Genomic DNA, 10,391 nt, shown 5'->3' on the forward strand with positions numbered 1-10,391 from the left:
CGTCGAGATTCGATTCTTGCCTATTTCAACAAGTCTGTCTTGTACTAACCAACTCAACCATATTCCGGAGGCTATACAGACCCATTTATACTCCATAGGTTACTTTCACAACTTCACTAATTCCTATACTTTGTTCTTATGTAATATCTTCATTTCTTTGTTCATGGCTTGTTCCAATGTCTCATTGGATAGTGTGCCTTAACCAAGAAAGCTTTATGTGATGGTGAAAAATGTTTAAAAGATAGAAAGTTCACAAGATGATAAAAAGGTCATTTTGTGCATTCTCTAGTTTATTTCCTAGAAAGGTTTAGGTTCTCATCATCACCTACATGAGATTCAATTTCAACTTGTAAGGAAGAACTAGAAATTGTCATACTTAGGAGCTTGGGTGAGTTTTGGACTTGAATTAGTTTATGGGGAAATTATCTTCTTCAATATGTCTTGTCAAATCTCACATGCTCAATGATAGAGTTGAGTTTTTCATGTCCTCGGGGTATAGTTGAGTTGATTACTGTGGGGCAGACTTACTGTAATGGGCAAAAGCCAAGGCAATGCCCTCTCCCGTAGTGGTCAATTGTAATTTTTTGATTTATCTTCTCACAGATGGTTGTAGAGCCGACCGTATAAGACCGTTGGGATGGCGAATTCCACTTTATATTATAGAGTTGAGCTTTTCATGCATAGGTTCATACATAGGATTTGACACAAATTTAGATATAAAATTTGGCATAGATTCAGACATAGAATTTGGCATGGACTTAGATACTAAAGTTGAGCTTGAAATCTTCATCCTTATCTTCTCGTAGGGATCTTCCCATGAAGATAAGGTATGGTGAAGACACGGTAGGATCAGGGTCGTCGAGAGAGGGAGGGTGAATCGCGAATACTTTTAGTCTAATTCTTAGAGATATTACATAGTTATAAAACCATATTTTTCCCTATGTATTTATAAATTAAGTGTATAATTTAGAAATAAAATAAAGTTTTGCCATTAATTTCTCAAAGATTAGAGTGCCATCCATTTGATTTGGTGACTAATATATTAAGCCAATAGGAGTTAGATTTGGCCAAAGTCGATGATAGACTTCTCATTACCAAAGCCTCAACTATATCGAATCGAAGTTGATATACTAATTGTTGGTGAAGTAGTTAAACTACTTTTGGCTTTGCTTGGTTTTAAGAGGAGTTTTATTCACTAACTCCTTGTCCTTTTTTTTGTTACTAATCAATTTAATTAACCTATTGATAATGTTTTGACTATGATTTAACTCATTCCAAACATTACTTGACTTGCTTGGTCAAAGTCAACTTCTTTGTTTGCTCTTCTGTAAAAAAGTAGAATGTGCCACCCTAACAGTCTCATATGATCGACCTCATAATTATCTGTGAAAAGGTATTTTATCGAGATCCAAACCTTTATTCTCTTCTATAATTTGTATAAATTTTTTTATTAATATAATAATAATAATAATAATAATAATAATCACATTCACCTTTCTTTTAATTTATATGATGATCCAATTTAAAGGTTAACAAAGTAGATAACATAGTGGAAACTATTGAATCCTTTGATTCAAACACAAATATTGAAAAAAAAAATTTTAAAATCCGTTGATTTCGCATAATAATAGACAATAAATATTCAAAAGTCATCTTTAAAAAATTAATAAAATATTATTGAAAAAAATTAATAAAAAATAATTAAATAGATGTATAAATAGTCTTAAAATTCTAATCCTAACTCCTTATAATATGAAAATAATAATAATAAAAAATTAAAAAAATAATAATAAACAGACGTTCATGATGCAAGGTATAAAGACAAAACATCAATATTGGATGCCACCTCGGGCAATATAGAAGAGACGCCACGTCAGCATATCAAGAATTTCGAGCCGGAAGCTGACGACAGGGCACGCTGTTCGCTTTCTCTTTTTTGAAAAAAATAATAAGCCACGTCAGTATTCCAGGTGGCCGGTTGACAAACGCTCACAAGCGGGCCCCACACATGGGCAAGGGACAAAGGAGGCGGGTAGATTAGATACGCCCCGTTACGGTAAATATCAGCAGTATCTTTTTTAAACACCCTTGGGAAGTTATAAAATTACCAAAATATCCTTTACAATTTAGAATCGTTATCATTTTATCCTTCAATCATCCATTTTATAAGTAATTCGATTTAGTCAAGTTGGTACTCAGATAGTAAATTATCATATAAAAATATCAATTTAATATTTAAAAAATAAAATTCGAAATCACTTGATCACTGTGATATTAAAAGGCATCCGAGATAAACATTTTCACCTTTTACTACATTAAGAGAAATAGCGGAGAAGATTGGGGTAAAATGGAAACACACTTGAACTTTTTATAAAAAAAACAAATATTGAATTTGAATGGAGTCAAACAGATAAGTAGATAGGTTTTGATAGAAGCACGTGACTTTGTTTATTTAGAATACTAACTATCAGTGGATGGATGAGGTGTCACAATCATAAATAAATTAATAGAATTAATATTTCATTAATAATGTCATCAACATGTACATATCAAATTCCATCATTTAAGAGTAGTTATGTATTATTATTATTATTTAATTTTATCTTTGAATACAGTTGGAAGATGGGACTGGTTGTTAGAAATTTCTACTTCAACTAGCTGTCAATAATTGATATGAATTAATTTACTACCTTTACGTGGATGGGATTATTCCATGTGGTGGAGACTACATGTTGAGCCCAATTTATGTTTCACTTAGTGGGCCTTGAGCTTAGTCATCAATGTCGACCCAACAAATTTGAGTTTAGTCAACTCATTGATAGATCAATGATCCCTGCACTACGATACAACTACAACGATGCTCCAATAATCCCTAAGCACTCATAGTTTGAGCCCACAGTTTAAATAGATCGAAGTGCTTTATCTCAAGTGGTAAGTATGGAGATGTGTGTTGCTTGAGGTTCCAGGTTCGAGTCCTCTTAGCAATATGTATTTGTTGATTGAGGTGTTGTGCGATTCAAGTCTTAGCAATATGTACTTAGTGGTTGAGGTGTTGTTTCGGCACTATGCTCTTATCAACATAGTGGTACCATGCCTCCAAAAAATTCCTTATGTTTTGTTTGGGAGGAAGTGAGGGAAGGGGAAAGAAGGGTAAATAAGGGGAGGCTCCAAAAAATCCCTTATGTTTTGTTTGGGAGGAAGTGAGGGAAGGGGAAAGAAGGGTAAATAAGGGGAGGGAAACTTTTAACCTTGTTTGTAAATGAGTGAGGGAAGAGTAGAGGGGAACTTTTAACCTTGTTTGTAAAGGAGTGAGGGAAGAGTAAGGAAGGATAAGTCTTCAGCTTCCTTACCCATGAAAAGGAAGATTTGTTTACACTCCAATTTGGGGTGTAAGGAAGGGGAAGTAACTCTAAATATTATTTGTTCCAATTTTATCCTTGTTTTAACATATTAATTCTCAAATAATTTATTTAATTTAAAATTTTTAAATTTCTCTAATTGAACACGATCTTTTCACTCAATTCTTACATCAATAAATTTTTATAAAAATATACGTAAAAATACTGATTTATCTTTTGTCATATCAAAGTATACAGATTTTATATTTTTGCATGCTTATTGTATGTCTACTCATTATTTTTTTTAAATTTTTTTTATTTGGGGGTGTAAGGAAGATTTAATGAATTATACATATTTTTTTCATATGTAGATTTATTTTAAGAAGTAAAGGTATTTTTGTAATTTCATACATTTAACCTTTATTTCCTTTCCTTTCCTCCCAAACAAGGTAACACATATTACGTTAATGAACTTTCCCTTCCTTCCAAACAAGATGAACATAAATACTTCTCTTTCCCTTCCTTCCCCTCCCCTCCCTTTCCGTTAATGAACCTTCTCTCACCCCATCCAAACAGGCCATTAGAGGATTTTCTGATATGGGACCGTTTTGGCGGTAGGGCCGATCATTATAAAAAGTTTATCCACTACAATTTACCCCCCGGGACATAGCCGAGTTGGTTACGACGCAACAGAGTTGCAGAAGAGGGCAAGGGTTCAAATGCAATATCCTCCTGCATCGTGACTAATTGCAGTTTCTCGATTTACCTCCTCACAGATGGTCGTGGGGCCGACCGTGTGGGGCCACTAAAGTGGCGGATTCTACCTTTTTTACAGAAGAGTTCCAACTATGGCGCACTACAAGATGAAAAACTTAGGACGTTGACTGTTAGACGATGAGACACTTGCACTTTCAGATTTACCTTGATAGTCGATGAAAAATTTTCGTAAGACTAAATTGGTCACCTTTAAAATTAGTCAATTCGAAGAGTTAGATATCTAAATTAGTATAATATAAGATCACAACCCGTTTAAATTCAAGCCCAAGGAAAGTTCTTGATCTATAGTTTGGCTTACTCTTTTAGGTATCATTATTCTTTTAGATTATTCTAAATATTTCTTTGAAATCTTTTCACCATGAAAATGGCTAAATATTTTATAGGCGTCTTGTAAACCCACAATGTACACTATTAGATCAAGATGGTCCCAATTGTCTATTTAGAAAGAGAATGAACATCCTCAATAATATTATCAAGCTCTTTTTAGTTACCAATCTCTTTATTTTGTGGGTCTTTAGCGAGTTAGACTTAACAACTTTACATGAATAAGTTGTTTAAGTATTGCATGGGTGAATGGTGTTGAATTTAAGCTCGTGATAAGTGATATCAGAGCAAGTCCCCATTATTCAACATCTAAATATTGTGCTTAAGAGCAATGACATCATACGGTTAGGCCTAACACACGCAAGGCGAGCATGGCAAGGCCAAGGCAATAGATGTGGATGTTATTGAAGCATGAGTGGCTACCTTGGGGCAAGCTATCTCAAAGGTTCAATCCACCATAGAGGTGATTATATCGTCGGTGATAGCTTAGACGAAGATCTCTAAGTGGTAAAGTTCATTATTAGGAATCTCACTAACCGTTTAGATAGGGTAGAGGAGTATAGTGAGTTAGGTGTTGTCACCAAGAAGGTCATCCTCAATTACAAGTGATAGATAGCATGAAAAATTATAGCATGAATGTAGCATGACACACTCAATGCAAGTGGGTCCTATTGATATGCAGTGGGACCCATATCCATGCATTGAGTGTGTCATACTACATTCATGCTCAATTTTCATGTTACCTATCATTACTCTTACAAGAATATTTATCATGTCGAACTACATGCTATCACTTAGGAGCTCACCAAACTTTGAGTGTTTGTAGAGCGAGAGTTGTGAGACTACTTATCGGAATAAATGGAAGCACGCGCATATGATGAGGGTTATAGGAACACATGTGGAATTAGCTCAAGGTGTTCAAGTGTAGCAACCTCAACTCTTTCCCAATGCCATCGATAGTCATGTATGAAGGTGCTCCCAATGACAAGGAGGTTAGTAGTTTCTTGTACAATCTTGAGAGGGTTTTCGACATCAAGGGCAAATAGGACGATATTTCGAGGATCAATGGTTCATCCATCTATTTATAAAATGTTGCATAGACATGGTGATATTGTAAGTTTGATGACAAGAGTAAGGGTCTTTATTCAATAAACACTTGGAAGGACTTTAAAAGGAAACTCAAGAAGCAGTTCTAATGATTGAAGAAAACTAAAGCATTAGGGACTATATGTCAAGGAGTTTTCTTGATTGCTATTGAGTTCATTGGGTAAATTTTAAATTCATCATCTGTAAACACCATTTGTTTATTTTGAGGGGCCCAAATGAGCTCAATAAATTTATTAAAAATTATAGGGGTGAATGATCATTTTATTTTTTGATAACCAAAGTGTTTGAGTTTGTCTGATTAATTTTAAATATAGATAATCTTTTTCTGATTCACCTATTAGATAAATTTGGAGTACAATTTATGTGTACTCAAAAATTGACCTTTAAGATATTCATCTCATTTAAGATTTAAATTTTAATTTTTTTAATTACTTGTCTAAATACATTGTCACTACACCATACTCGTAAGGGTAAGGGTGATAAATGAACATTTTTTAAAGTATACTAAAGGTGTTAAAAGTTATAAAAAATACAAAATAAATTTTGTAATTAATGTTAATTAAATATTCTCATACTATATTAAATATATGAAAAAAATAAAACTTCTTTTTATTGAAATTATCACAGAGACACTCCTTTTTTTTTAATTTTAATCAAAAGGATGCCTCACCTCATCAGCTCCTCTTGTAAAATAATACAGTTATCCTCAAATGCATTGTTCGATCGATTTTGATTTTATGTAGACCAGTTTCAAGTTTAAACTCTGAATCGGTTGGGCAGGATTGAAATCAATTGTTAAAGGAAAATCAGATCGAATGTGCCCCTTCGAATTCCCCTTGCTGCTTCGAAATCTTTCTAAAATTGCTCGCTCGCCCGCCCCATCTTGTCTTCGTCGATCAACTCCATTGCATTGCTTGCCTATCACCTCCTAAGCTGACTATGTTGACTTATGTCAATTTGATCAACTTAGAGTTTCTCCTCAACTTAGAGTTTTTCCTCATGCAACTTGTTATCTCTTGAGATTTAGAATTTGTCTAAAACTATCTAACGCAAGAAAAAACTTTATTCTTGGTTTTAATTTTCATACAACATACACGTTATAATAGTTAAGAAACTGTAATTGCTACAATATAGACTTAATTTATTTATTTAACATTCACGTTGTAGTAGTTACGAAATCGTAACTACTATAATATTATAGCAATTATAATTTTATAACTATTACAATACAAACTTGACATATTCACATAATATTCACACTGTAGCCATTATGAAATCATAATTGCTACAACGTTATATTACCTACAATTTCATAACTGTTACAACTTGAACTTGACTTGTTCACATAATATTTACATTGTAACAGCTACAGTTCCATAACTACTATAATACGGAATTATAACTTTGACACTGTAAACATATCATGAAAATAATAAAAATTAAAAAGTAAGAAATCAAAAGAGCATTGAGGAGAAATCAAGAATAATTTTTTTTCTTGATTTCTCCTCAGTTCTCTTTTTTTAATTTTAATCAAAAGGATGCCCCACCTTATCAACTCCTCTTGTAAAATGGCATAGTTATCCTCAAATGCACTGTCGATTGATTTTGATTTTATGGTAGGCCAGTTTCCAGTTTAAACTCTGACTTGGCTCGGCGGGTTGAAATATATTGTTAAAGGAAAATCAGATCGGATGTACCCCTTCGAATTCTCCTTGCTGCTTCAAAATCTATCCAAAATCGCTCGCTCGCTTGCTCCATCCCGTCTTTGCCGATCAACTCCATCGCATTGCTTGCCTGTCACCTCCTAAGTTGTCTCTATTGACTTATGTCGATTTGATCAACTTAGAGTTTCTCCTCATGCAACTTGTTATCTCTGGAGATATAGAGTTTGTCTAAAAACTATCTAACACAAGAAAAAACTTTATTCTTAGTTTTAATTTTCACACAACATATATGTTATAACAGCTAAGAAACCGTAACTGCTACAATATAGACTTAATTGTTGACTTAACATTCACGTTATAATAGCTATGAAATAGTAACTATTATAATATTATAGCAATTATAATTTTATAGCTATTATAATATAGACTTGACATATTCACATAACATTATAACAGCTACAGTTTCATAACTGTTACAACTTAAACTTAACTAGTTTATACAATATTTATATTGTAACAACTACAGTTTTATAGCTACTATAATACGGAATTGTAACTTCGACACTGTAAGCATATCATGAAAATAATAAAAATTAAAAACTAAGAAATCAAAAGAGCACTGGGGATAAATCAAGAATAATTTTTTTTCTTGTATGCTTGATAGCTTTAGACAAACCCTAAAGTTCAAGAGATGGCAAATTAGATAATACATGAGGAGAAACTTCAAGTTGATCAAATCGAAAATGTCGATAGAGAGGAAGTTGAGGAGACGGTAGACAAGCGATGCAGTGGAATTGATTGACGAAGATGAGACAAGACACGAGCAAGGGATTTTGGACTGATTTTGAAACAACAAAGAGAATTTGAAAGGGCACTTCCGATCTAATTTTTCTTTAAGAACATTCGATTTTAATCTCATCTGACCGGTTTAGATTTTAAACTTAAACTGATCTATCAAAAAATCAAAACTGGTTCAACAATACATTTAAGGATAATTATATCATTTTACAGAAGTAAGGGTATCTTTTGATAAAAAAAAATTAAAATGAGACACCCTTTATATTTATCCCTAAATATATGATAACTTTTTTAATTAAATTTTTTAATAAATGATGAAAATTCGATTTCACACCATCGATCTACTATTTAAATTTTTAAAATTATTATATATAATCCGGAACTATTTCATTTCATATGCCAAATTTGGCAACGCCGCGACGTATCGCATCGCTATGTCATGCAGACTACTTCTCCGTGGTTCTCTGCAAACTCCATGTGCATCGCTCCCGCCGGCGCCGTCGCCCGGCTTTCTATCCTGCATCGAGCACTGCCTCGCCACCAGAAACCTCAAGCTCAGCGTCTGCCTCCACGCTGGCCTCATCAAGTCCGCCTTCAACCGCCACACTCTCCTCGGCAACCGCCTCGTCGAGCTCTACTCCAAGTTCCGATCCCTCCGCTGCGCAGAATCCGCTTTCCACGACCTGCCCTTCAAGAACCGCCAATCCTACAACATCATGTTGGCTGCTTATTGCTGTGCCGGTCGCATCGACCTTGCACGCCAACTGTTCGATCGGTTGCCTGACCGACACCTCGTTAGCTATAACACCATGATTCTGAGCCTAGCACGGCAAGGCTTTCATAGACAGGCGCTTGATCTCTTCCGCCGTATGCTAAAGCAGTTTGTCGTCATGGACGAGTTCACTGTCGTTAGCGTTTGCGCTGCCTGTACCGGTCTGGGGTTCTTGAAATCTCTCCGGCAGTTGCATGCGTCCGTCATTGTTGCTGGACTCGAATTCAATCTTATAATGTCAAACGTCATGATCGATTCGTATGGGAAATGTGGCGACGTCGACTCGTCTCAGCACATGTTTGATCAAATGGAAAGGAGGGACGTTGTCACTTGGACTTCATTGGTTGCAGCTTACACTTCAGCTCGTAGACTTCGAGAGGCTCGGGCAGTATTTTTTAGCATGCCAGAGCGTAATACTGTTTCCTGGACATCATTGATTTCTGGGTATGAGCAGAACGAGGAGGAGGAGGCAGCACTGGAGCTGTTCGAGCAGATGATGACGAAAGGGGTTGTTCCAAATCCATTCACATTGGTGTCTGTTTTGAGTGCTTGTGCGAGTTTAGGACTCACTGAGCGAGGAAGACAAGTGCATGGGTTTATTTTTCGAAGGTGCACAGGTTTGGACACCTTCAATGTCTTTGTTTCCAATGCCTTGATTGACATGTATGCTAAGTGTGGGAACATGGTCTCAGCTGCTTCATTGTTTCACCGGATGCCTGAATATGATATTGTTTCATGGAATTCGATTATAACAGGCTATGCACAGAATGGACATGGAAAGCAATCGCTTGATGTCTTTGAAAAGATGGTGACAGAGGGTGTAAGACCAAATCACGTTACATTCTTGGGGGTTCTTTCTGGTTGTAGCCATGCAGGGCTTGTCTCAGAGGGATGTCGGATACTATGTTCGATGGAGAAAGAATATGGTGTCTCCCCTAGGGATGAACATTATGCTGCCTTCATTGATGCGCTTGGGCGCAAATGTCAAATCAAAGAAGCCATGGATTTCATAGAGTGTCTATCTTGTGAATGTGCTACAGCAAGTGTAGCAACATGGGGGGCACTTCTTGGGGCATGCCGAGTGCATGGGAACTTGGAAATTGCAAACAGAGCTGCTGAGTCACTCTTTATGTTAGATCCTGAAAATGGAGCTAGATATACTCTGTTATCCAACGTCTATGCTGCAGCTGGCTTGTGGGATGATGCTCGACGCATCAAAGTGCTCATGAAGGAAAAAGGATTGAAGAAGGATCCAGGTTACAGTTGGCTGGAGTTGAGGAATGGAAAGCACATGTTTGTAGCTCGTGATACATCACATTATGAGACAGAGGAAATTTACAGGTTGCTTGCTACTCTGGTTGATCATATCAAAGATGAAAGAGTAATAGTAGTGGAATGAAGCAATGGCAGGTTGCTGTTGGCAATGTAGGGAATACATCTATTCATCAATTCTTTCTCGATGAAAATTAGTCTATGCCATGCCGAAGCTACTTGAAGCAATTTCTACTGGTGCTATCTTGCAAGTCTTTATCTTGAACAATATATAAGCTACATCATAAGGTATGGGATGTATAAGCTCTCTATTTCCGTGTTTACGAGGATAATGCAATA

The 10,391-nt window shown here is 35.6% G+C and overlaps 1 pseudogene; it reads left to right on the forward strand.

Annotated features, from left to right (window-relative positions):
* Positions 1-8,447: 8,447 nt before the first annotated feature.
* On the forward strand, positions 8,448-10,179 carry LOC141842665 (pentatricopeptide repeat-containing protein At2g22070-like; annotated as a pseudogene).
* The last annotated feature ends 212 nt before the right edge of the window (positions 10,180-10,391 follow it).

This window comes from Curcuma longa, chromosome 12 (genome assembly GCF_044706935.1).
Source record: "Curcuma longa cultivar G26 ecotype Majalengka, Jawa Barat chromosome 12, ITB_CL_G26_1.1, whole genome shotgun sequence".
Taxonomy (NCBI): Eukaryota; Viridiplantae; Streptophyta; class Magnoliopsida; order Zingiberales; family Zingiberaceae; genus Curcuma; species Curcuma longa.